The sequence below is a fragment of the Apodemus sylvaticus genome, chromosome 23 (assembly GCF_947179515.1).
Source record: "Apodemus sylvaticus chromosome 23, mApoSyl1.1, whole genome shotgun sequence".
Classification (NCBI taxonomy): Eukaryota; Metazoa; Chordata; class Mammalia; order Rodentia; family Muridae; genus Apodemus; species Apodemus sylvaticus.
This window is the reverse complement of record NC_067494.1, coordinates 33,858,828-33,882,140: the sequence shown is the minus strand read 5'-3', so window position 1 is coordinate 33,882,140 and position 23,313 is coordinate 33,858,828. Positions and strand designations below refer to the sequence as shown.

At 45.1% G+C, this 23,313-nt stretch overlaps 1 protein-coding gene across 1 annotated transcript in view; it reads right to left on the bottom strand.

Annotated features, from left to right (window-relative positions):
* Plekhg1 (pleckstrin homology and RhoGEF domain containing G1) overlaps positions 1-22,150 on the bottom strand; it is a 216,991-nt gene extending 194,841 nt beyond the window's left edge. Inside the window, exon 1 of the mRNA XM_052169639.1 lies at positions 21,941-22,150. The gene's annotated coding sequence lies outside the window, so the exon portion shown is untranslated. The remainder of the gene's footprint in view (positions 1-21,940) is intronic.
* Between the last annotated feature and the right edge of the window lie 1,163 nt (positions 22,151-23,313).

Here is a 23,313-nt window from a genome sequence, read left to right as displayed (position 1 = left end):
AAAAGATCAATCATGGTATGCCCTCACAAATAAGTGGATATTAGCCTAGAAAACTGAAATACCCAAAACCTAATCCACACATCAAATGAGGTACAAGAAGAACGGAGGAGTGGTCCCTTGTTCTGGAAAGACTCAATGTAGCAGTATAGGGCAAAACCAGAACAGGGAAGTGGGAAGGGGTGGGTGGGAGAACAGGGGGAGGGAAGGGGGCTTATGGGACTTTCAGGAGTGGGGGGCCAGAACAGGGGAAATCATTTGAAATGTAAATAAAAAATATATTGAATTAAAAAAAAAAAGACAGGCCTTCCTTGTCTCCCTTTTGCCTTATTTTTTTTTCTGAGACATATGTCCAATGGATCCAAGGGTAGCACTGAACTCATTGTACAACAGAGGAAGACCTTGAACTTCTGGTCCTACTGCATCTACCTCCTGAGTGCTACGTTTACAAGTATGTGCCACTCCACCTGGTTTGTACAACACCGGGAATGGAACCCGGAGCTCCGTGCACAGTTGACAATTACTCTACCAACTAAGCTCGGTCCCTAGCTCCTTGTCCTACTCATTAATATAGAAGAAAATATAAAACAGTATTCATGTTGAAATTTCATTCACTTCTTTATATTGAATGCAAATATAAGCTGGGCATCCATCAGTTGAAATATCCATAAAATTGCCCCCTTTACGTTATTATTTCAAAATTGTGTTACCGGTTAGTGTAATTTACAATAAGCCTTATGTGTGTATTTGTATGTCTCCTGTGTACAACCAGCCTCCATTACACACCAGGTCACACAAAGAGACCTCTCTCCTAACTCCCGCTGTCCTCTGTATCCACTTTCTTCTGCTCCTGGGTTTGAATGTATTCCCTCTCCCCTGCAGACTTGTTCCCACACCCCAGGCCTTCCATGAAACAATGCTTGCCGATACGACCATCAGTGAGCTGCAGTGGGTTTGTCTGTGCTCAGAGAATGGAAGGAAATCCCATGCATTTATAAGCCATGGGGAAGGCTCTCTTGCCTGACCTCACAGGCCGACTTAGACCCGTCAGATGGTTGCATTCAGAGCTCACCATCCACACTGATGTTCGTAATTTCCTTAGGCAGCTCAGAGAGAAACAACCTTTAATATCAGATCAAACCTTCCTGATTTATATGGGAAATACTGCCAAACAGATACAGCATTCTGTATAGAGGTTCACATTCTGACACCCTTCCTTCTAACGGCCATTTGAGGTACTTAAGTATGAAAGCATGAGTCAATTTTGCCAGGCCAGCAATTAACTGCTTAATTAGTGCTTGAGTACTTTTCAACTTCACTAGAACATGACATTTAATTTTGAAATTCCAGTAGCAGCAATAGTTTTGGAGAGATAAAAGTACTGTCTTAACACAAACTTTTTTTTTTCCTGTTAACGGAAGTCTCTTAATTCTTCTGAAGGCCACCAGGAAAACAAGTGTGATTAAATGGATTGTTGTTCTTCAAAATCAGTGGTGCATAATGGCTGCTATAATCTTCACCCAAAGCTTACCACCAAGTGAGTGTTTTTCTAACTAACAAGCTGTCCAAACCTAGGACACCCTGTTACAAGGATTTCCTGTAATTCACTGGGAATGCGCGAAAGAAGAAGAAGAAAAGGTGGAATTAGCATTTCTGAAAATACACAGTGAAAATTCAATTCTTTCATCTTGGCTGTTTGGCTTCTTGGCTTCTTAATAATATTCAAACTGTACCTCCTTCTATCCAAGCCATAAATCCTAAACATCAGCATTTACTTTGACTATATCATAGTAGGTTGAGATTATTCAGTCATGTCTCTGATTCATCAGATCAATCTGAACGGGTAGCTATTAGAGATTGTACTGCTGTTTTCAAGTGAACTTGTCCTGACAGGACGTCACCCAAGTGGGGAATTACACGTTGGTTTTCAAGTGTTTCTTGTTGTCACCATGAATGACCAGCAAGTCTCTGAGGACTGCCATCTTCAATGATTTCTCCTCCAGGCTGAATTTGGCAACAGGGAGTCATTACCACAATGAAGTGTTAGCTGAAAGTGTCCAGTTCTTAGGTCATCACTAGCATGCACTATTCAATTGTCCCCAAGGATGGCATGTCAACAGGTGTTAGACATGTTAGACACAGGTTTAATCCCAGGAGAAAACATCTCCTTAGTCAGCTAGGTCTGTAAGACCCAGCTCCTAAGGGCTTGAAGAAGTCAGCCTAAGGACTGTGGCCACAGTCCCTCCTGCTCTGCCACATCTTACAAGATTCATTGCTCCTCTATTACCAGACAAATTAATGTCTTCCAAACAGTCACCTTTTCCTTCTGCAATAACACAGCTCTTTTTAATTTTAATTTGGTTTGTGTTTGCTCATAATCGAGATGTCATGTCTAAGGACAGGAAAGCAGAAGTTTGATTTTTAGGTGGAGAAGATCAGTTGCTAGCCCTGAACTCACAGATCAGACCTGTGAGGAAATGTTAATCTCCTCCTTTTCTTACCACTGGATTCCCCTTCCCCTTCACTCCCAACACATCCAGTAAGGTCACAGAATCTGTGTCCGTCTGATACACGCGGGTATCAATACTTCTGTGGATCATCTGAGTTTCTTTCTTGAATTCATATACGTATGCTTTCATTTCTTTCTTGAGGATGGAACTGTGCATATTCAAAGCACTTGTGAGCATGAAACTCATGATTGATGCAAAGCCTCTTACTACTGCCCCCACCACACCTATAGTCCATCAATTCTGTTCTTGTTGCACTCTGATACAACGAGGAGCCATGGGCAGCAGGCCGGGGGTGTGGGGGTGTAGGGGGTGTGGGGGGAGTAGGGGGGAGTGGGGGGGAGAACTGAGAGAGGCTTCCCAGCCATCCCTCTCCTCTTACTCCAGACTCTCTCTGTACCTGGCCTCTTCAGTCTCCCTATCTCTGTTTCCTTTACAAAGTCTATTCTTTACAGTAGGTCCTGCCCTCTCTGATCCCTTTCCGGTCTCATTCTTCTCAAGGATATCCTAGACCATGTGAATTCATACAGACACATACAGACAGACCCAGATACACACAGATATACAGACATACATATATGCACATTATATACATACATATATATATATACATATAAATATACAGAAATATATTTATACATACATATACACACATATACACATGTATACATACATATGTACAAACATATACCCAAATACATGCAAATATATAAACACACAGAGACACACAAATACATACACATATCATGAACATGTACACATAAATATACATACATGTACACACCCATAAGTTTGCTGTCATGGGAATTTAAGTAAGTGCACAGTGCAAGCTTCCTACTAGGGAGATTCAGAAAGATGAAGAGACTTCATGCAGGAGAGCAAACAGGGCAGCTGCCAGCTCTGAAGGGACAAGTGAGGCCAAGGGAGAAGACTGGAAGGGAGGCCTGTGGGTTGTCTTTGATGTGAGGGATTCAGACAGGTGATATGGGAAACGGCCCAGGGGTATGTGATGTGGTACCATAATTGGGGTCAGGAATCTGTTGTTGGGTGTCAGTGGAGAGGGTGACTGAGGTTACAGATTACCCAAGAAAGTATTTCTTTCAAATAGTTTTAATTTGCCCCAGTTCAAGGGTGATCTTGGAAATATAGGTGACTAATTCAAAAGATGAAAGGACATTTCCACGTGGTAGGTGAATGATGGGAAGGTGAAACACACCTTGTGTGTAAACCTATGGGAAAGGGTTTGCTAATGCGCTCCCAACAAGCCAGGTACGATCACCACGTGTGGGTAGGAAGCAGACTACCATGCCAGGTAACCATCCTGTTCAGATGATATAATCTGCACCGCCATACAGCCAGGCCCTCAGAACTTTCAGGGACAGAGACCTAGTTCTGGAGAGGAGATGGAGCCCTCCAAATTTACAGTTCCAGAACAAAATCTGATTTTCATGAGAAAACCAATTTCCTCCTACTCTATGCTCATGAAAGAAGGGAGGACTACACGTATCTCCTTTAAAATCTTAATAGTAGTTAAAACTCTTCAGACTTCAGATGGGCAGTGTGCAGACCAGACAGAAAAGCACAACACTGCCCTTTATCCCACCGTGGACCTCCACAACCATGGGAGACCCCAAAGGGTTTGGATGTAAGAACAAGAGTCCATGGAGGGATATTGCTGGGGGGAAGCTTCCTTTAGGGGTCTTTCTCTCTGTCTAAACAATTTTTGCCTTGAGATGTTGCTAACCATGTGGCTTTGAGATAAGATAATGTTTATAACAGTCTACTAAGTAGCCGCTCAAGCCAAGCGGTAAGCTAGAGCACCTTAGCCACTATCGGTAAGTGCTCATAACAATCTTATCCAGTAGTGTAATTATCCCGGACTTGATGGTGAAGAAACAGCTAGTAAGACTTTAGATCAGAGCTAAACGTGGCTTATCCAACTCAAAAACAAGAACAAGGTGACCTTTGTTCCCCATTCTAGATGAGAAGACAGACAGGACAGCACACTTGAGTCAAGACACAAGAATGGTGTATCCCAAGGTAATACTCCAAAAGAACAAAAGTATCTTCTAACTGGGTGGTGATGATGTCTGTTCTGTGGTGGCCAACAACACAAAGCAACCCTGCCTCAGTTACTATACAAGTCCTGTGGCCTACATTATCAATTCAGCACCAGTCCCCCTTCATCTTAGCCAAAGAAGTGAAAACCAGTAACCCAAGACCATACGCATCATTTACGCTATTTTTTTTTTAAACAACATTAGGTTTGAATATAACTGTGCACTGATTTGTTTAAGCATTACATTACCTACTATATGTTGTAGACAGGGAAGAAGTGGGTAGTAAGGAGTTGTGTTGTTTTCATTAGGGTTGTTCAGTGGTAGTCAAGTATATTAGGCAGAAAGTGAAGTATTTGCAGGCAGAATAACACATCTGGAAATTGCTCTTTGGAAAGGAGTGAGAACAGAATCTCAGCCCTTGCTCTCAGTAACCTCACACTAGTACTGAACTACACCCCGGGTCTTGGTATTTACTTTTAATCATTTAAAGTAGGGGAGGGAAAATGGATGAACTAGGGTTGGCACGGAATTTATGTCTGCTGAATGTTGAGGTTGGGAATGTGGAGGCACATTACAGGACATTCTCTGCTTACCTCTGTTGGGAAATTCCCCTAATTAGAAGATCCATTCCTCCCTCCCAGGAACTTAGAAAGATAATAAACAAATAGCAACTTATGGTATGTCAATTAGATCACAGAAGGGAGGCAAGAGGTGGGTAGATAAATATAATCTTCGCACATCCATATGGTATTTATTTTATATAACTGTCAAATACAAGACATTAATAAGCTGACCATCTATATTGGGGTAAGGAGCTAATACCCAAGAAATAATAAAAATAATACATCCATCTGTTTTTGAGAAATAAGAGGATAATTTGAATTTTATAAATTTAAATTATTTGCTTTAACAAAACCTGATGAAAATAATGGTTAACATTTACCTCACTTTTCCTGTTAGGATGGGGCTCTACAAGCATTTTAAAGGGTGACTGATTCAGTCCCCAATGGAGTCCCCGATGCAACTCCAGAAAGTTGTTATGCATTTCCCGTGTGTAAGATGATGGGCCTAGGTTTACAGGGGCTGAACACGTTGGTCAAGGCTAGTCAACCTCTAAATGGTAAAGCAGGCTTCGAACCCAGGTCTAGCTCCAGAGCTGAAATCTTCAGCTATCACACCTTATGCCGCACTGCTTGTTTTGATGAGGACCTAGAAGGCAGAAGCTGAGTGGAGCAGAGAGCAGATACAGGATGCAGTGACACAGAAAATCTTCTAGATAAGATGGGGCTAGAGAGTAAACTCTCCAGCAAAGAGTAAAGTATTCCTCTGGACGCTTCCCCATAAGCCCAAGAACATGAGACCAAGAATGGAGAAAGGGAAGTCATGGGAGAGGGCTTCTCTACCTTCTTTTTCACTTCTACATCCAGCTCGTTGCCCCTTCCCCCATCACTACCATCACCATCAATTTCGCCACGTCCACCAGCATTATTACAACCATTACCATCATCACCTCCATCCTCACCGTCACCAATCAGCCATTCACAATATTCCAGGCTGTTAGCATCTGTTCTAGAATACGATGTAAAAGAATCAGTCACCAGAACATACTAAACAGAGTTAACCCAAACATACACACACTGATGGTAATCCAACATCAATTTAATGAACAAGCATTTAACCTTCTCTCCATGATGAGCGCTGCACTAAAGCGTCGGAGACACAGCCATGAATAACCAAGACCTCTGCTCTGGTAAAGGTGAAGAGAACAGACAACAGGCAGGCAATTCCTATGATACACACTGACAAAAGGTAGTCATAAAAATGAAGTGGGCCAAGAAGGATGTGCTTGCAAGACTTCAGTGGACTCTAATTCTATAAAAAGGGACCAGGCATTTCTTTAGTAAGAGGACACCTAAGCTGGAGACTGACAAGAGAGGGGGGCAGCAAAGGCCCTGGTAGGCAGGCAAGAATGTTCTAGGCAGTGGTGGTTATGAAAATGGCGTAAGGCTGGAGCTTAAAATGTCTATGAGTCACAAGGAGGCTGGTGGGCTAATGGAGAGTACAACAGAGGATCGTGAGGTGAGGTGAGGTGAGGTGAGGTGAGGAGGTGAGGTGAGGTGAGGAGGTGAGGTGAGGTGAGGAGGTGAGGTGAGGTGAGGAGGTGAGGTAAGGAGGTGAGGTGAGGTGAGGTGAGGAGGTGAGGTGAGGTGAGGTGAGGAGGTGAGGTGAGGTGAGGAGGTGAGGTGAGGTGAGGAGGTGAGGTGAGGTGAGGAGGTGAGGTGAGGAGGTGAGGTGAGGTGAGGTGAGGAGTTGAGGTGAGGTGAGGTGAGGAGGTGAGGTGAGGTGAGGTGAGGTGAGGTGAGGAGGTGAGGTGAGGTGAGGTGAGGTGAGGTGAGGAGGTGAGGTGAGGTGAGGTGAGGTGAGGAGGTGAGGTGAAGTGAGGTGAGACCTAATATAGGACTAGGTCAGGGAGCATCTCTGACGATGCCCCATGAACTAGCTTCTGCTGAATGAGATGGGGATCCACAGAGGTTGACATAACTAACAATGAACAGGGTCACTTTGGTGCCATACAGAAAACAGAGAGTTGGGGACCGAGATCTAAATAAGGGGGCAATTAGACCTATGGCAATACCCTAGGGAGAAGTGACAGTGACCGGACCAAAAGAAATCACTGAAGACCAGATAAAGTAGTTGGATTCTGGAGGCTTTGCAAAGAAAGCCTACATATCTGCGTACGGGCTAATGCTCAGCTGTGAGAGAGGGATGTGACCAAGAAGCCCTAAATGCCTTACGTGAGGGACTTATATATCTGTCTCTACCTTATGTTTCCCACCAAACTTCACAGGAATTAATAAGCCAACAGAAGACCCTGAAAATGCACTCACTGTTCTGAGTTGGTCTTAGTACAACTGTTAGTGTGCCCTTAAGAGGGTATTCTAATAGTCCAGTCAAGAGGCAGGATTCTAAAAGGATAAGGAAGAGGCATGGGTAGGTGAATATAGACTGAAGACCCTATTCATTGTTGCTTAGTGGCTAGAGCATGGGGAAAGGGGGAAAATGCCTTGCTATATCCACTGAATTGTGATGCCGTTGAAAATAATTGGAAAAATGATGTTGGGGAGGGGCAGGAAGTTAGGGGTCTGTCTGGAAGTGAGACTGAGTCCAATTCTAGGTGGGTGACTTTGAGTCAGCTGTGTAAAATCCAGATAGATAAATCTCTGAAGGGATCAGAATAGAAGTGGGGGTCTTAGGCCAACCAATGGCATTGTGGAGTCTCCCTCTTTTTATTGACTTATTTTGAAACACAACTGAGCCTTACTACTTGAGTCAGAAAGTTTGTCAGAATATTCCAGAAGTATTAGCTGACAATTTTTCTAATCAATGTAACCATTAAAACCAGGTTAGTAGAATCCATCCTCTTTTAATATGAAGAGGAAGTTTAGACCTGTCTTTGTAAACTGAGATTATACAACCTAAGGCAATTATGAAACTATTTAACATTCTTCAGTTTGATTTGGGCATATTTTTTCCTTCAACAAGACTGATTAATTCTGATCCTGAGAATAATAAAGCAGCCGTTTCACACTGGGTACTACAGTCACAGGCTAGCAACCTTTCACTCCTGTCTGTACAGTACCATACATTATAATCACGCCTTATCATTGATCACACTTCCACCAGACAGTAAGAAGAGAGGACTGGATGACAATTCAAGTCAAACCACTGAGTCAAGGTCCACAGGGTAGCCTCCCGTTCTCTGGTGTGAGGAGAAGGATGAACTGGGAGTGATTGCTATGTCCCAATAAACACATTCCTTACCAAATCTTTGGACATTGTTGATACTTCATTTAAAAGTGTATAAGATTTACTCAGTTGAATTGGGGTATTAGAAATATTCCTTTTTATTATAGTATCTCTGGTAGTTACTTCTGTCCCAGAAGAAACACAATCCTCTGTTGAGTTTGCAAGTTTACAGCAAGATAGGGTAAGGCAGTTTTGTATGACTACCTGAGGAGAGATGGAGAAATGTCCCGGATGGGGTACCAAAGACAGATTAAAAAAAAAAAGATTTCATTTAAGGCTATCCTGATGGACCGGTGGGTTCAATGGGTTTAATTGAGATTGGTCACAGGAGCACCAGTGAAGGGAGCACTGGTGAAGGTTGGTTACTCAAAGGACCAGGAGTTAGAGGTTGCTTACAGAATCATGGGCTGTTTAAGATCAGCTACACTACTGCGGAAGTCTTCTTCACTCCCCCACAGCCACTGTTAGGGAAAAGAAATTGTGTGTAGCTCATGAATCCTCCTCCCTTTTTATGGGGGAATATTTGTAAGGATGACCTGTTGCTACTTTATTTCCAACCTAATTACCCGGTAAAAGAAATCTCAACTCAATCAGTAACAATACAAGCTAGAAGCCTAGATTGGGCAGATCTCCCACTACACTACTCTATTCCCATCTATATTATCCCATATTTCTTGCAGTTTCTCTCCCCAGTCTCAAGCTTCTCTCTCTCCAGCTTCTCCTTGGATTCCTCACAGCTCCACCCCCCCCCATCCTCCTTAGCTCCTCCCCCTTCCCAGTGATCCTTTTCTCCTCCCCTAAATTCTCAGCTCCCCTCCCCCCCACTTCCTCCTGCCCAATCATTGGCTCAAGCCTTTATTTGAAAAGTTAAGGTGGAAAGTTCACAAGGCAACTCCTCACCTGCAGCCCCTCTGAGGAGTGGAATTAGCACCAAAATACAAGGCCAGGCCTATCCACAACAATGACCTTCTGAGGGTCTCTTGTGGGTAAATGGCCCTGGTCATAGCATGGCCTGAGGGCAGAGTTCTACAAGAGAGACAGGCAATGACCAGGCTCCCTTACAAAGTGCAGCCTTTACTATAGACTTCCAAATGTTCAAAGGGAGAGAGCACGGCCATGAAAGAACATTGGTAGAACAAACCCACTTTCTAAAGAGCTGTTAATGAATTGGTAGCTCAGATCTCCTTGGTGAGTTTTCTTTCCATCTTTTTTTCTCTTTCCTCTCTCAGTCTCCTCCTCCCTGTCTCACTTCAACCCTTTCCTCCTCCTCCTCTCCTTCCTCTTCTTCTTCCTTCTCTCTTATTTATATCTTTGGCTACCTGCTCAGAATTTCTATCTCTCAACTGAAATTAGAAACTGGGTTTTGTTTTCCTAGTATTTCTTCAAACTAATTTCCTTAGTAAGAGGAAAAGTGAGTTGGTCTGTATTTGCTCTCGAGGAGCTGGTCATGCAGAGAGGGAAGATGAACATCAAGGTATGCAGAGATGGTTCAGTAAGGAGAGCATTTGCCTCACAAATATGACCACTTGAATTGAATTTGAATCTCCAGAACCCATGTGAAAAACTGGGCGCAGTGCTGTGTGCCTGTGACGCCCACAGATGGAAGATGGGAGGCAGGGACAGGAGGATTTCCTGGAAGCTCACTGGCTAACTAGCCTAGGCTGCTTGGCAAAGTTGTAGGGCAATGAGAGAGCTAAGAAACAAACAAATGTGAAAGGCACCCAAAGATGAACACTAGAACTTTTCTTCTGACCACTACACGCCTGCTATACACATGTGCACATGAACATGCATTTTGCTTATCAACTACACAAACATACACACTTGTACATATACAACCACATCCTCAGAGTAGGCAGTGAGATGAGATTGCTCATGGTGTCATGTCTAGTTATATGCTTCTCAACTGTGTGTAGAGGAGACAGAGAGGGTAACAGAAGTGAAACCTGAGTTGGGTAAGCAAAGCAAATCCTAGAGACAATGCTAAAGTAGCCAGAGAATAAAACTAGTCCTTAACTAGGGTATGTGGCTATCCGGCACATCCTCCACACCAGCACGCCGTAGCCTCTGCCTCCCTCCTCAGTGTTGTCTCTCACGTACAGCTTACCTGATCACACACATTTGTGTTTCCCTCACTCTATAAATAGATTCTCCACATTTACCTTTTCTTCTAGACCATTCTTTTCTCAGATTTCCTCAAGATCACTCACTTGTGCTGACTCAACTTTGACTCAGAGGTTACTTCCTGCTGTGGTTTGGCTTTAGAAGATCCCAGTTATCTTTTGTATAATCACGTTCCACCAAAGCCCACATATTAGGTGCTTAGTCCCTAAATTACTGGGTCTGTAAGTCTCCCAACTGTTCTCTGATGCTGTTAGGAGATAGTAGAACCTTTAGAAATAGCACCTAGCTGGAGGAAATTAGGTTATTGGGAACATGCCCTTAAAGCTGATATTGGGGAACGCCCCCCTGCTCTGCTTGGTGACCGGAATGTTAACAGCTTTCCCTGTTGTGATTTCCACCATGTTGCCTTGCCACATGCTGAGAAAGAACAGGACAATCACAGTGAGCCCAAACAAACCTGACCTCTTTCTAAGTTTCTGGTCCTAGGTATTTTGTCCCGAAAGCTGACTAATACAGTACTCCAGAGGGCTCATAGGTTAAGGCTTGGCCCCTAGGCTGACACTCCTGGAGTGTGATGGGAACGTCATGTGTAAGGCTTAGTGGGAGCTCTCTAGGTCACTGGGGTCATGTCCTTCTTAGGTGACTGTCTCGAGCTTTAGTTAGAATAACAGCTGTGTAATATGCATCCTCCAATTAAGCCTTCTCACCATGCTCAAATGGAAACTTCATCAAATTGTCTGTTCAACTTTTTTTTAAAGCACTTGTTGGAGCTGACCTTTTCACCCCAGACTTGGTCTCTTCTGCTCTTCACCCAGAACTAGGAAAGTATGTTTGTTGAGCAAACTGGTGACCTGAATATCACGTCTCTACCTTGACAGGCTAAATGCACTTCCTTGTCTTGAAAGATAGACTGGTGCCTCAGGAAACTCAAGGCACAATATTATAACACCAAGATAGCCTTGCCGGGTTACTTGTTGGTTTATTGCTCTAGCTATCTAGTAACAGACCATAAAACTAATACGATGTGCAGAAAAGGCATAGGATTGCCACACCTAACCATGAATTTATTGTGCACTTAGAACTCATAACATTATTTTTTTCTTCTTTCCTTCTAATATTTTTTGAGCCAGGGTCTTCCCATATAGCCCAGGCTATCCTTGAACTACAAATTCTTCCTGCCTTGGCCTCTAATGTGCTGGGATTTCAACTGTTGGTCCCCAAGTCCAGCTTCATAAAATCTTTATTGTATAGTTGTAAACCTCTAGTTTAGGTGGCATTTAACCTTTCAGTGACATACGCACACTTCCTAATTTCATAGTAGATCCCTTATTGGAATGCCGACTGAGACTTTAGGAAAGCACACAGATATTGTCCATGTCCACAATGGCTTAACGGTAAGTACCCTAAAATAGCATTTAAACTTAGATCACAATAAAGAAGGGAAAAAAGCAAGATGATACTAAATATGGATTTTTTTTCCTTACTGGAAGATCTTTTCTTGATGATTTACGAAGTGTTTTCTGCATATATGAGCAACCTAAAACAAAGTAGAATTTTGGAACAGATGTGACTTGTATGTCTTTAGCTAGTGAAGAAATTTCTGTCTGTCTCTGTCTCTCTCTCTCTGTCTATGTCTCTCTTTCTGTGTGTGTGTACATGCATGTGTAGGCACAGGTGGACATACTTGTATGTGCATATGTATACATATAGGTACACACACATGAGTAGAGGTCAGAGGTTGATATTGTCTGTCTTCTGGAATCATTCTCCAGGTTGTTGTTGTTGTTGATGATGGTGACAATGATGATGATGTTGTTGTTTTAGATAGGTCACACACTGAACCCATTGCTCACTGGCTTGCTAATCTGGTTGGTCATGCTGCTCTGAGGACCCAAGTGTCTCTGCCTTGTCTCCCTCCATCCCCCAGCACTAGGGTTAGAGGTGTGCCGTGCCACACCTACATTTTATGTGGGACACTGGGAATCCGAACTCAGTTCCAGAAAGCACTTTACCCACGGGGCCCTCTCTCCAGCCCTCTTACTTCTGTAAGACTTCAGAAGCAAAGAACTGTTGACTCCTGGTTTAGAAATTCTTGAAGCTCTAGGCTGGATAGAATCTTGACACGGGATCGGGGTATTGTGGACCTTGAAAGCCGTTGCTAATTATGGAACCTCATTCTAGCTGTTTCTATAACCTCATAGTATCTGTCGCCATTCCAGATAAGCTCAAAGCAGAAGCAGTTAGGAACAAGGAAGAGCCCTCCATGGTGAGAACACAGTTGAGAAGCCAGCCAGGTTCTCTGCATCCTTGTAGCAGGGCACGCCCATGGACCATGATGTCATGGTGATATTGATTTGGAGGTCAGACAGCATGAAGGACTGGCATCAAACAACCTTCTTTATAGTCGAATTCAAACTCCCAGCTTCTAAGGGCACGTGTGTATGGGGCGGGAGCGGATTATATTACATGGGTAGCGAGGAAAAGTGGACGAGAGCCAAGACCACCAAGATTTTCCTCTGTCAGTATGTCCCAGAACTTTCAAGTAATCCCTCATGGAGTTTCCTCGGTAGAGCTAATACTGATCAACCCCGCCACGTTCCCATGTCCCATCCTGTTGCCGGAATATCTCATTAATGTCACAGTCCACACATACTATTTCTTATCAAGCTTCCTCTATAGGACAGGAAAGTCCCCGAGTTAACTGGTTCATTTTTTAAAAAGCCTACATCTCCCCCACAACATTCCTCCAACATATCTTCCCTTTCAGTGATCCCAAATCACCAAGAGTTAGACTCACTCTTGGGTTCCTTCATTCACGTGTTCAGTGGTTTCAAAGGCTAAATAAAGAGGGTGAGATCCCCGACAGTATAACGCTAAGTCGTTTCAGAAAGGGAGCCGTATCCTCCTTTGAGGCAGCTCTAACGTGTTAGCACCACATAGATACTTAAGCTAATAACAGGGTTATGTGGTTCAAGGGACTATTTATGCCTCAGATTATAGTCTTCCTCTCTCGAAGCACATCAGAGATGCGCAGATGTCAGGTCTGGAGGACCTGTAATCACCCAGCCACTGGAGCCGAGCTCTGACAGCCATAGAGCTCTCTTTTCCTGGTGGCCCCAGCTCTTCCCCAGCTTTCTCATCACAGGTTGGTGACAGCTTTAAATCACCTCAATCCGGGGTGGACTGTGGTTAACATGCATCCCCGGAATGCCTAGGAGTGACTTCTGGTTTTAATCTACATGTTTCCAAAGACTCAGATTTCAGTCGGACTGGTTGTCTGTTCTGAAGACCTCTGGGGACATGGGACCTTTAATCACATGGCAAGGGTGGCTCGGAGGAGAGAGGCCTGCACCCCATTTCCTTCTAGGTCAGCAGGCACTGATCTACCCTCCCTGTCAGACCGGGTACAAGAAGGGGACTTTGCACTGATATCAGCAGCTAGGTTGGGAGAGAGTGGATGGAGGGACACTGTGGGGCTAAGGACTTGGGGAACTTACTGAGAAGAAAAACAAAGCAGCCCAAGAGTGCATTTGATCACAGCTGGAAGGAAACACGCATGTTCACTGGGACTCAAAGACTCGTAAGAGCCAGGGGAAGCCAGCAGGCTCCAACAGGAGTGGAGAGCAAAGGTTCCGACCAGGGCTGGGAGTTTGGAGGGTGGTCAGAGAAACAAACATTTCAGCAGGACTCCTTCCTTCACCAGGAGGGTGGAGCTCTGTTGGAAGGAAGTCAGCTTGGTGTGTAAACCCAGAGGCTTGCCAGGGCAGGAAAAGGAGGCCTGACTGAAGTCGAGCCTCCTCTGCTTGACTGTACAAAGAAACCTTCTCCATCAGAGGGACAGGCAGCCTCCCGGGATAGGGAGGGGCAAAGGCACAATGCTTGTTAAATAAAATCTAAACAAACGGAAGAAAGCCAGCTCGGAGCTCATGCCTTTGGAGCTCTAGAGAGGCAGCTCCACTGCAGGATGGATCCGCAGACATCTGCCAAAGGACTCAGCTGGCTGTAGGAACCACTCAGCCTCGCCCTTTACAAGTTACATGCAGGTCAAAGTCGCTTAAGAAGAATTCATTTGGGACCCATTGGCCAGACCAAAGTGAATCTTTTAAACTATTGAAAAAACACATCAGGTCATAGATGTATTATACTATTTTTAATTACTATGTTAATATTAAATTAAACTCTCTGTCAAATCCAAGTCAGTAGGGAGAGCTAAGAGACAGAAAAGAAGGTTGCATCTCCATACCAGGGGTCAGTGGGTCACTGGGCAGCCATGGATATAAGCCCAGAGGACAAACAAATCCACAGTTCATGGCAGGATTCTGGAGGTGGATGTAGGAAAGGGCACAGAGTCTAAGGCTGCCCTGGCCTACAAAGGGAAACCCAAAACATAGACAGTAATTTTAAAGACAATAGAAAATGGTAATTTGGGGGCTGGGAATCCAGTAGTGGGGTGCCTGCCCAGCATTTTGATTTCCAGCACATCATACAGTATATTTCAAAGACTCCTTAGAACTCTTTATCATTATGGTCCAAGGTAAATGTCGGCTCTTCTCGAAGCCTCCTGGACCACCAAGGAAGAGCAGTCCATCCATCCACTCTGAATTTCCCATCACCCTCATTCTGTCTCCATGGAGACCATCAATACAATGGAGACCATCAACATGACGGAGACTATCAACATGACAGAGACCATCAACATGACGGAGACCATCATGTTGTGTTGGTCAGGCAGTGTTATAGGCGCAGCAGAATGATATAAAGGCAGAGGTAGGTTCTCAATAAATGGAGCTGAGCTGAATAAAATCAAACACTCGCTGATCAACAAGTAATATGAGATTGGTAAATTACTGCTGTGAGAACGGATCTTTAACAGCATGAAATCTCACCCAACTCTCTACCAAGAGTCCGTTGTCAGTTACTGTAGAGAGAGAAAACTGGGGACTGCGAATGTGACTGCCCAGCATGTGTCCAACCTCAGACTGACCCCTAGTACTGAAGAAAGCCAGTGTGTGGTAAAGCCCTGAAATCCAAGCCCCTGGAAGGTGGAGGCGAGAGGATTGGAAGTTTAAGGCTACCCTTAGCTATGTAGGGATATGTGTAGCTAAATGTAACTAATGGCTAGCCTGGGCTACATGAAACCCCATGTTCAAAAACAAAAAGATGAGTAGATTACAGCAAATGAAGGGAGAAGTCAAGACTTAGCTTGGTAGAATGTCTTGATAGAACGTTGGTAAAACGTATATCAACAGGGATCCCATTTCTCTGGACTCTTAAAAGCTTCCGCTATAGGTATGGAGAGGTGTGTACACATCTTTGTCCAGTGTGAAAAACAAGGTTTCTGGAGAGACAACATGCCCGTATGTGTGTAGGTGAGAAAGCACTACTAACTAAAGGCGACGCAGGAATACTGGAGGTTACTAAGGGCAGGCGCACAAATGGTGACTGACAGGCTCAGGAGCTTGACTCTTCCATATGGAGTTACCGATGATACGGTAGCTTTTATTTCAGCCCAACCAAGCTCCCCCTCCCCTACACACACTTAAGTCAACTCGGGGCTGGATGTGGAAATGCGGCATGGCCGTTCCTAAGGTCTCTGACTGCAGCAGCAACTTCTAACCCCAGTATAAGGAGAAGACAGTGACAGAGAGAAGATCTCAGTTTTACACCAGTCAGCGTTGTGCCAACTCAGACAGTTCCTGTGAGGTTTCCCACTTTGGGTCTCCATGGCAATATTGAATGATATTATAAATAACAACTATTTCATACAGAGGAGCAAATTACAGCTACAGGCCAAATGCAACCTGTTCTCTCTCTCTCTCTCTCTCTCTCTCTCTCTCTCTCTCTCTCTCTCTGTGTGTGTGTGTGTGTGTGCATGTGCTCATGCCTGTATGAAGCATGTATAACAGCAAAGGACAATCTTGGGTGTCATTCTCCAGGTGCCATCTACCCACCTTTTCCTTTCTCCTGTCCCCTCCTCCTTTCTCTCCGTTCCTTTCACTGTTGAGACAGAGTCTCTTACTGGCTTGAAAGCCAACACGCAGGCTAGGCTGACTGGCTAGGGAGCCCAGGGACCAGCCCATTTCTGATGCTCCAGCGCTGAGATCGCCACCAGCCAGTGCTGTCTCCCAACTAGTGGCATTTTTTTTAATGGATAGATACAAACTCCAGTCCTGGCGCTTGTAAGGAAATTTATTACCTAAGACACCTCCCTGGCCTATATCCCGTTTTTCTGTTTGGTGACAAAAGTGCGGTTTTACACTTTTCAGACTCGCAGGTTATTTACTCTCTTCAGACAGAACTTCCAGCTGCATCCCAGGCTGGCTTGGAACTCCCTCCAAGCCCAGCTGCCCTGAACTCATGGCAATCTCTCTGTCCGCGCCTCCTCAGAGCTGGCATTATAGTGATAAACCCTGACGCCCACCAATTTTTACATTTCCAAGTGGTTGCAACCAAAACATCCCCCCAATCAAGTAGCACATGATCCTCTTGCGAACCTCAAAGCCCCAAGTACTTTAAAAAAAAAAAAACCTACCTTTTTGTAGGAGAAGGTTTGCCAGAGGCAGAGCTGGAATTCAGCCCTTCTGTTCCTCTTCTATGCCTGTCTACATCATGTGCCTGTGTGACCCCCTCCCCCCCCCACACAAAGTATTGCAATTGCTACAGCTAACTCAATAGCATGATGGCTTATGGGTCTGCTGGTTCCTGCAGAAGCTCTAGCCAGCAGGAGACCCACACTCACCCAGCTTTACCTTTGACATATTGAAAGGGTGCCCCTGCCCCCTCCTCCCATCAAAGGGATGCTTAACTTTTAGCCAAATCACAGTCAGGCCGGCTTCTGCTGATAAGCTGCTTCTGTGGCCTATGTAGCACTGTGGTTATTAAAGCTACCAAAACAGGGTTCTTAATTAAAGGCTCATGGAAAACCCCAGCTCTTCCTCCACCCCACCACCATCGAGTTATTACAAGTGGGCGTAGCTGGAATTTGTTTTAAAAATTTTTTTACCCTAGCATCAACACTCTCCAAACTGACTTTCTTCTTGGATTGTATGGGGAGGGAGAAAGAGACGGTTATGGAATTGTGGATCCAGCAGGCTTTAGTTTCCCGTCAAGCAGTAATTTAATACAGATGCTTTTCGGTGTGCGGATGGGATTGCCCGATGAATGTTCAAATCCTTTATAGAAAATTGAATGAAACTTTCAATTTATACACATTTCCCAGTTTAGAGCCAAAGGTACTGGGGGACTGAACCCAGGCCAGAATGAGAATTCAGTATATGCTGTACCAATAAGCTATACTTCCATACCTCCTATATACTTTAGGGGTGTGTGTGTGTGTGTGTGTGTGTATACACACATACACATACATGCATGTGAGTACATGTGCCAAAGGAGGTCAGAAAAGAGAGTGAAATCTTCGGAATCTGAAGTTACAGCCAATTGTGAGCCTCCAGATGCTGGGAATCGGACTACAATTCTAAGAGTAGCAAGGTCTCTCAACCACCAACTAGCTTCTGTAGTTCCCTATATACTTTAAATTGCTTTCACATGTCTTAAATTACTTATAATACCTAATGCAACACAAATGCTACAAAGTCATGTGGCCCTGGGTGTTTTGGAAATGAAGATAAATCCTTTCAGTGAACAGCTGGTTGATCGAGGCCTGAAAAACTGCACAGGTACAGGGGCCCCTTCGGCTCACCCAAGGGAGATGCGGTTTGGAAATTTTTTACTTGGTCTATAGGTCATTGGAAGAAATATTCAGGAGCCTATGTACAGAGGTTGAAAAGATACTCAGACTCCAACGTGAGAGCTAGTGTTCCACGGAACCCCTCGTCACCGCAAGGGGGTTAGCCAGGCACACCCGAAGGTGGTCTGCAGCCTTTAGGTTCCTCGGAGACAAGCCCTTCAGTGATAAACCAGGGCCCGCTGCCAGGAGCCCAGCAGGCAGGCCTAGCACCCTCCTGAGGCATCCACTGCTAACCATACAGTCAGCCAGATTCTAATCATGTGGGCCCCCTTCTTCTGTCAGTGAGTTCTGTTTGGCACAGCTGACTCTGAATGGTCTGATGGATCTGGGTCAACATTTCATTTCATCAAGAGAGATTGACACAGTAGGTCTAGGATAAAACATCTCAGATGCCTACTGCACATTAGAAGAGAGACTGTCCAAAAGGAAAAAAGTTGTTTTGTTTGGTTTTCTATCTGTGCCTGAATATGTGAATGCTTTGCATTAGAAATCACATTTTTTCCTACATCAAAAGGTTATTATTATTTTTTCCCCTTAAAGAGTGAATTGCAGCCCGGTGTGGTTACACTCATTTGTAAACCCAGCTAAACTGGGACAACTGTGAGTTCAAGGCCAGTCTGGGCTTCATAGTAAGAACCTGCTTAAGAAAACTTAGAGGAAAAAAAAAACCCAAAAAACAAATGAAAAATTTATAAATATGAAACTGTCCCCATGTAACCATCTCTTTGAGGTACGGAGGGCAGGTCTCAGTCACGGCATAGTTCTGCCGATGGATAGAGAGGCTTCAGCAAAAAAGACTCAGTGAAGCAGTATAGGGCAAAACCAGAACAGGGAAGTGGGAAGGGGTGGGTGGGAGAACAGGGGGAGGGAAGGGGGCTGATGGGTCTTTTGGGGAGTGGGGGGGGGTCTAGAAAAGGGAAAATCATTTGAAATGTAAATAAAAAATACATCGAAGAAAAAAAAAAGAAAAAAAAAAACCCTGCCTCCAGGGAACAGTTTATCAGCAACTACCTACCATCCTCAAAGCACGCCATAGGTGTGGAACATTTAATAGGGATTACTCCATTTCAACCCTCAGTCCAGCTCTGGAGCTAAGGGGCATTCTTTCTGAAATATATGCGGGGTGGGGGGGGGCGGCGGCAGAGGAAAGATAAGAAAAGCCAGATCATGTTTGTTTGGTTGCTTGTTTGCAAATAATTGTTGCTTCCCTTAGTCATAAAATGGTCCACATCAGCTTAGGACCTTAGCAGGGGTACGGGGCTTGGGGCACTGACAGGAGCTTCAGTTTCAAGGGCTAATCCTAGAATGCTTGGCCCTAATCACTCTAAATCTCCAAGACTCAGAGGCTGGCCCACACCATCCTAGAGCCATCCTGCCTGAAGAGCCTGAGATCTAATCATCTCTGCAGTAGGATTACAAGGTGACAATTGTTTCAAAGACTCAACTACCAGCAGTAAAAAGAAGGAAAAAAACCTTACAAAGGGGATTGCAGCACCCAGAACAGAGTAGAGATCAGATAGTGTTGTTAGGTTACTAGAGGCTCCAGAGACTGCAGTTTCTCAGGCATTTTTCCATCTTTTTTCGTGTCAGAATACAAACTAGTAAAGCTGAATTGAATCACGAAAAGAAATCATAACAGCAAATAAGCAGAGTGCAATACTACTGGTTGTCTTTGGTTTTGAAAAATTAGATTGGCAATTTCTATGGGTTATATAATATGATCATTTAACCCATTTGAATGATAGCTGTAATCTCCCATGAAAAGCTTAAAAGGTATATATATCATATATATATGTAATATCATATATCATAATGTATCATGATATATATAATGTATCACACATATTTTTATTATATATTTTATATATGCATATAATATACCAGTATATTTACATATGTTACATCATATTTACATATGTTATACTATTTATGTTATGTATAATATGTTAAAACATATTAACAATCATCTATACTAAAGGCATTGAAAAAGGACTCACAGGGGAAGGATAGACGCAGACAAATTTTATCAAAGAAAGATTTGAGGCACAAATTTGACTACCAAACAGCTGTTCCCATTCTTGCTTTGTTTTATCCTTTTGCAAAAGACTTTAGGGGAATCTGTCATGCAAAGGAAATGGATGGAGGTCACACAAGGATTACTGGTGGGGACCCACTTGGGGAGGAAGCCAGAGGGGAGGTCGGTGAACTCTGGAAAAGAAAGTTTCTTCCTGGTCGGTTTTAGTGGCTTGGGCATGGTACAATTCCAAGAGGACAAACAGCTAAGTCAGGAATCAGGAAGCCAGACTCAAAGATGTTAAACGGTCAAACACTAACCCATCGCTTTTGTGTAGAAGAGTTAACTCATGTAGAATAACAAATACCATAAATTGGAAGGGGTAAAACCAGTTAAAACTATGTGGTTCACGTACACTGCTTTATCAGGGAGGAAGCTACCAGGATTGCTTTTCCTCATGTCCTACAGTGCAAGGCTAAAGTTGAGAGGTTTTAGATCTCTGACACTATGGGCTTAGATAAGTTTTTTTGTTTGTTTTTACATCAGTTTAACAACAACAACAAAAAATCCATCTATTCTTTGAAAATTGGCAACTCCAGAAACTGAGAATTCAAACAGGCTGACTTTAACCCTTGACCACAGGTTTTAACACAGTCTAAGCCTGGAATTCAATTAAATGTTAAATCTGACCCAGACTTAACATCCCGGCCTCCTACACGGGTTTTGTATCCAGTGTATATTCAGTTTGTATCCAGAGTGCCCCAAATCCTCAAAACAACTCTCCCTGGGTGACTGGGTTTCCTGAGAAGATGAAATCATTGTGGGGGGGGGAAGGGGGGTGCGGCGCGGGGGGGGGGGAGGGAGGGTGTCATAATAGGTGCAGTAACTCTGGCCACCTGAGGGTGGTACAAAGAGCAAAAAGCGCCGCTAGAGCTTAATGAAATTCCAGGGTTGCACACCGGGTCAGCTTTACACAGACCACCTTCACACAGCACATCCAAGGCACTCAGCTACACTGTTTCTCACGAACGCTGTGAAACTGAGCAAACCAACCACCCTCTCCTCATTGACTGTCCTGACTTTTTTGACTGTAGAGCTCTGAGACTCCATGGGGACACAAAAAGGGGACCTGCTCTAGCAGTCACCCCGGGGCCTGCTTCCCCCCCCCCCCCCCAACTTTTTCCTCTGGCCAACAGTCCACACAGTCGTAGCCAGCTAGGTATTACCATGTGTCCGGGTGACAGATGGGGCACAGGTTCTAGACTTCCCGGGCTCACTCCTATAAAGCGCTGACTTGCTGATTTGGGGGCGCCCACGCGAGTTTCTGCCCCCCTCCCCCGCAGGACCGCTCCTAGCTGGACCACACAGAACTCCCCGCCGTCGCGCCCGCACCGCTGTTGGGGTGTTGGTCCAGAGTGTCCTATTTGGGGATAGTTCCGTTGGACTTGGGGGCGCGGGCGGCACACGGCGCGCTTGAGCAAACTTCGCGGAGCTGCAAACTGCAACCCGGATGGCTGCAGCAAGCCGAGGGAGCGCCGAGCTCGCAGGTCCAGGCTGAGTCGGGCTAAGGGCGGTCTTGGGGCAGCACCGCCGACGACCCCATCAGTCCCCCTTCCTGGAGCAGCGCTTAGAGACACCCCCCACCCCACCCCAGAGCCAGGCACTGAGATCCCGTTCGTCCCACCTGCAGATTCGGGGCGCGTGGACGAGGTCCCCGGCTTCCCTTGCCTGGTCCCTGGAATAGTCCCGGCGGAGCTCACCGGAGAGGGGCGGCTCCCGAGCACTGGCTCCGCGGTGCGCTGCGCTCCAGCGCCGGCTCCGGCGGCCCCGAGCCCTGCAGCTCGCCCGGCTCCACTTCCTCTTTCCCACTCCGCTCCCGGGCGCGTCCCGCCCCGCCCCGCTCCTCCGGCCGCTGCCGCGGGTCGCGGTCCCCGCCCGCCTCCACGGGGCCCTGCGGGAGGACCAGGCAGAGAGTAGGAGGCGGCTCAGAAAGAGATTAAGCTTGCTCTCTGGAGCTTTGCCAAAGACAGCAGTCAAATTACAGCCTCTAGGGGGAAAGTTTTTTTTTTTCTTTTTCTCTTTTTTCCCTTTCCTTTCCTTTCCTTTCCTTTCCTTTCCTTTCCTTTCCTTTCCTTTCCTTTCCTTTCCTTTCCTTCTCTCTCCTTTTTTTCTTTTTCTTTTCTTTTTCTTTTTTTAAACTCCCTGCTACTGTTTTCACAGACGCATCGCTTTTTTTCCCTTCTCTTCTATGGGCAGTTCTGGTACAGCTAAGTCTTGGACGCGTGTGGCCTTTTCCTAGAGCGCTCAGAAATCGGATCTAAAACGGTTGCTTCGCATCCAAACTCGGATTTCACACTGTAACTTATGGGGTCACAACTCTAAAAAAGTGGGAGAAGGGTGTTTACTGGGTTTAGGAATCTGCACCTCCCACCACCCAGACTGGATAACCTTTGGTTAGAGAAAGCAAAAGTGGAAAAGGAGGCCGAGACCTTTGCGACAGCTGGATGTTTAAAGGCACCGATATGGTAGGACAATAAAAGCAGGACCTGTCACAGGTGCTTTCGAGGTGACGTTCTTTGTAACACTTGGCACCTTTCAAACAGGTGTGTCAGATGGGCCTGTGCTCCGCCAGGCCTGGGAAGGCACAACCCCACACTCTTCATTTGCTTCTACGAATGTCATCTCCCTGTAGTACACCACATTTTATGAATGCTTATGGTACCAGGTGAGATTTTTTTTCATAAATATGCAATTCATCTTTCAACTCGTCCACATTCTGAGTAGCATAATGAAGTCTGGCAGGCCTGCTTGGTGTCTCCTGGGATATAAGTCATTCTTTTGTCCAACATATAGTTACTGCTACTGTGATGAAACACCTCGACTAAAAGCCAAGAGGGAAGGGAAACCCTTGGCTTTCGTGTCCACATCACTATTCACCACTGGAGGAAGACAAGGCAGGACCTCAAGCAGGGCAGGAACCTGGAGGCAGGAGCTGATGCAGGGGCCACAGAGGGGTACTACTGATCGCTAGCTTGCTCTGGCTGCTTTCTTACAGCA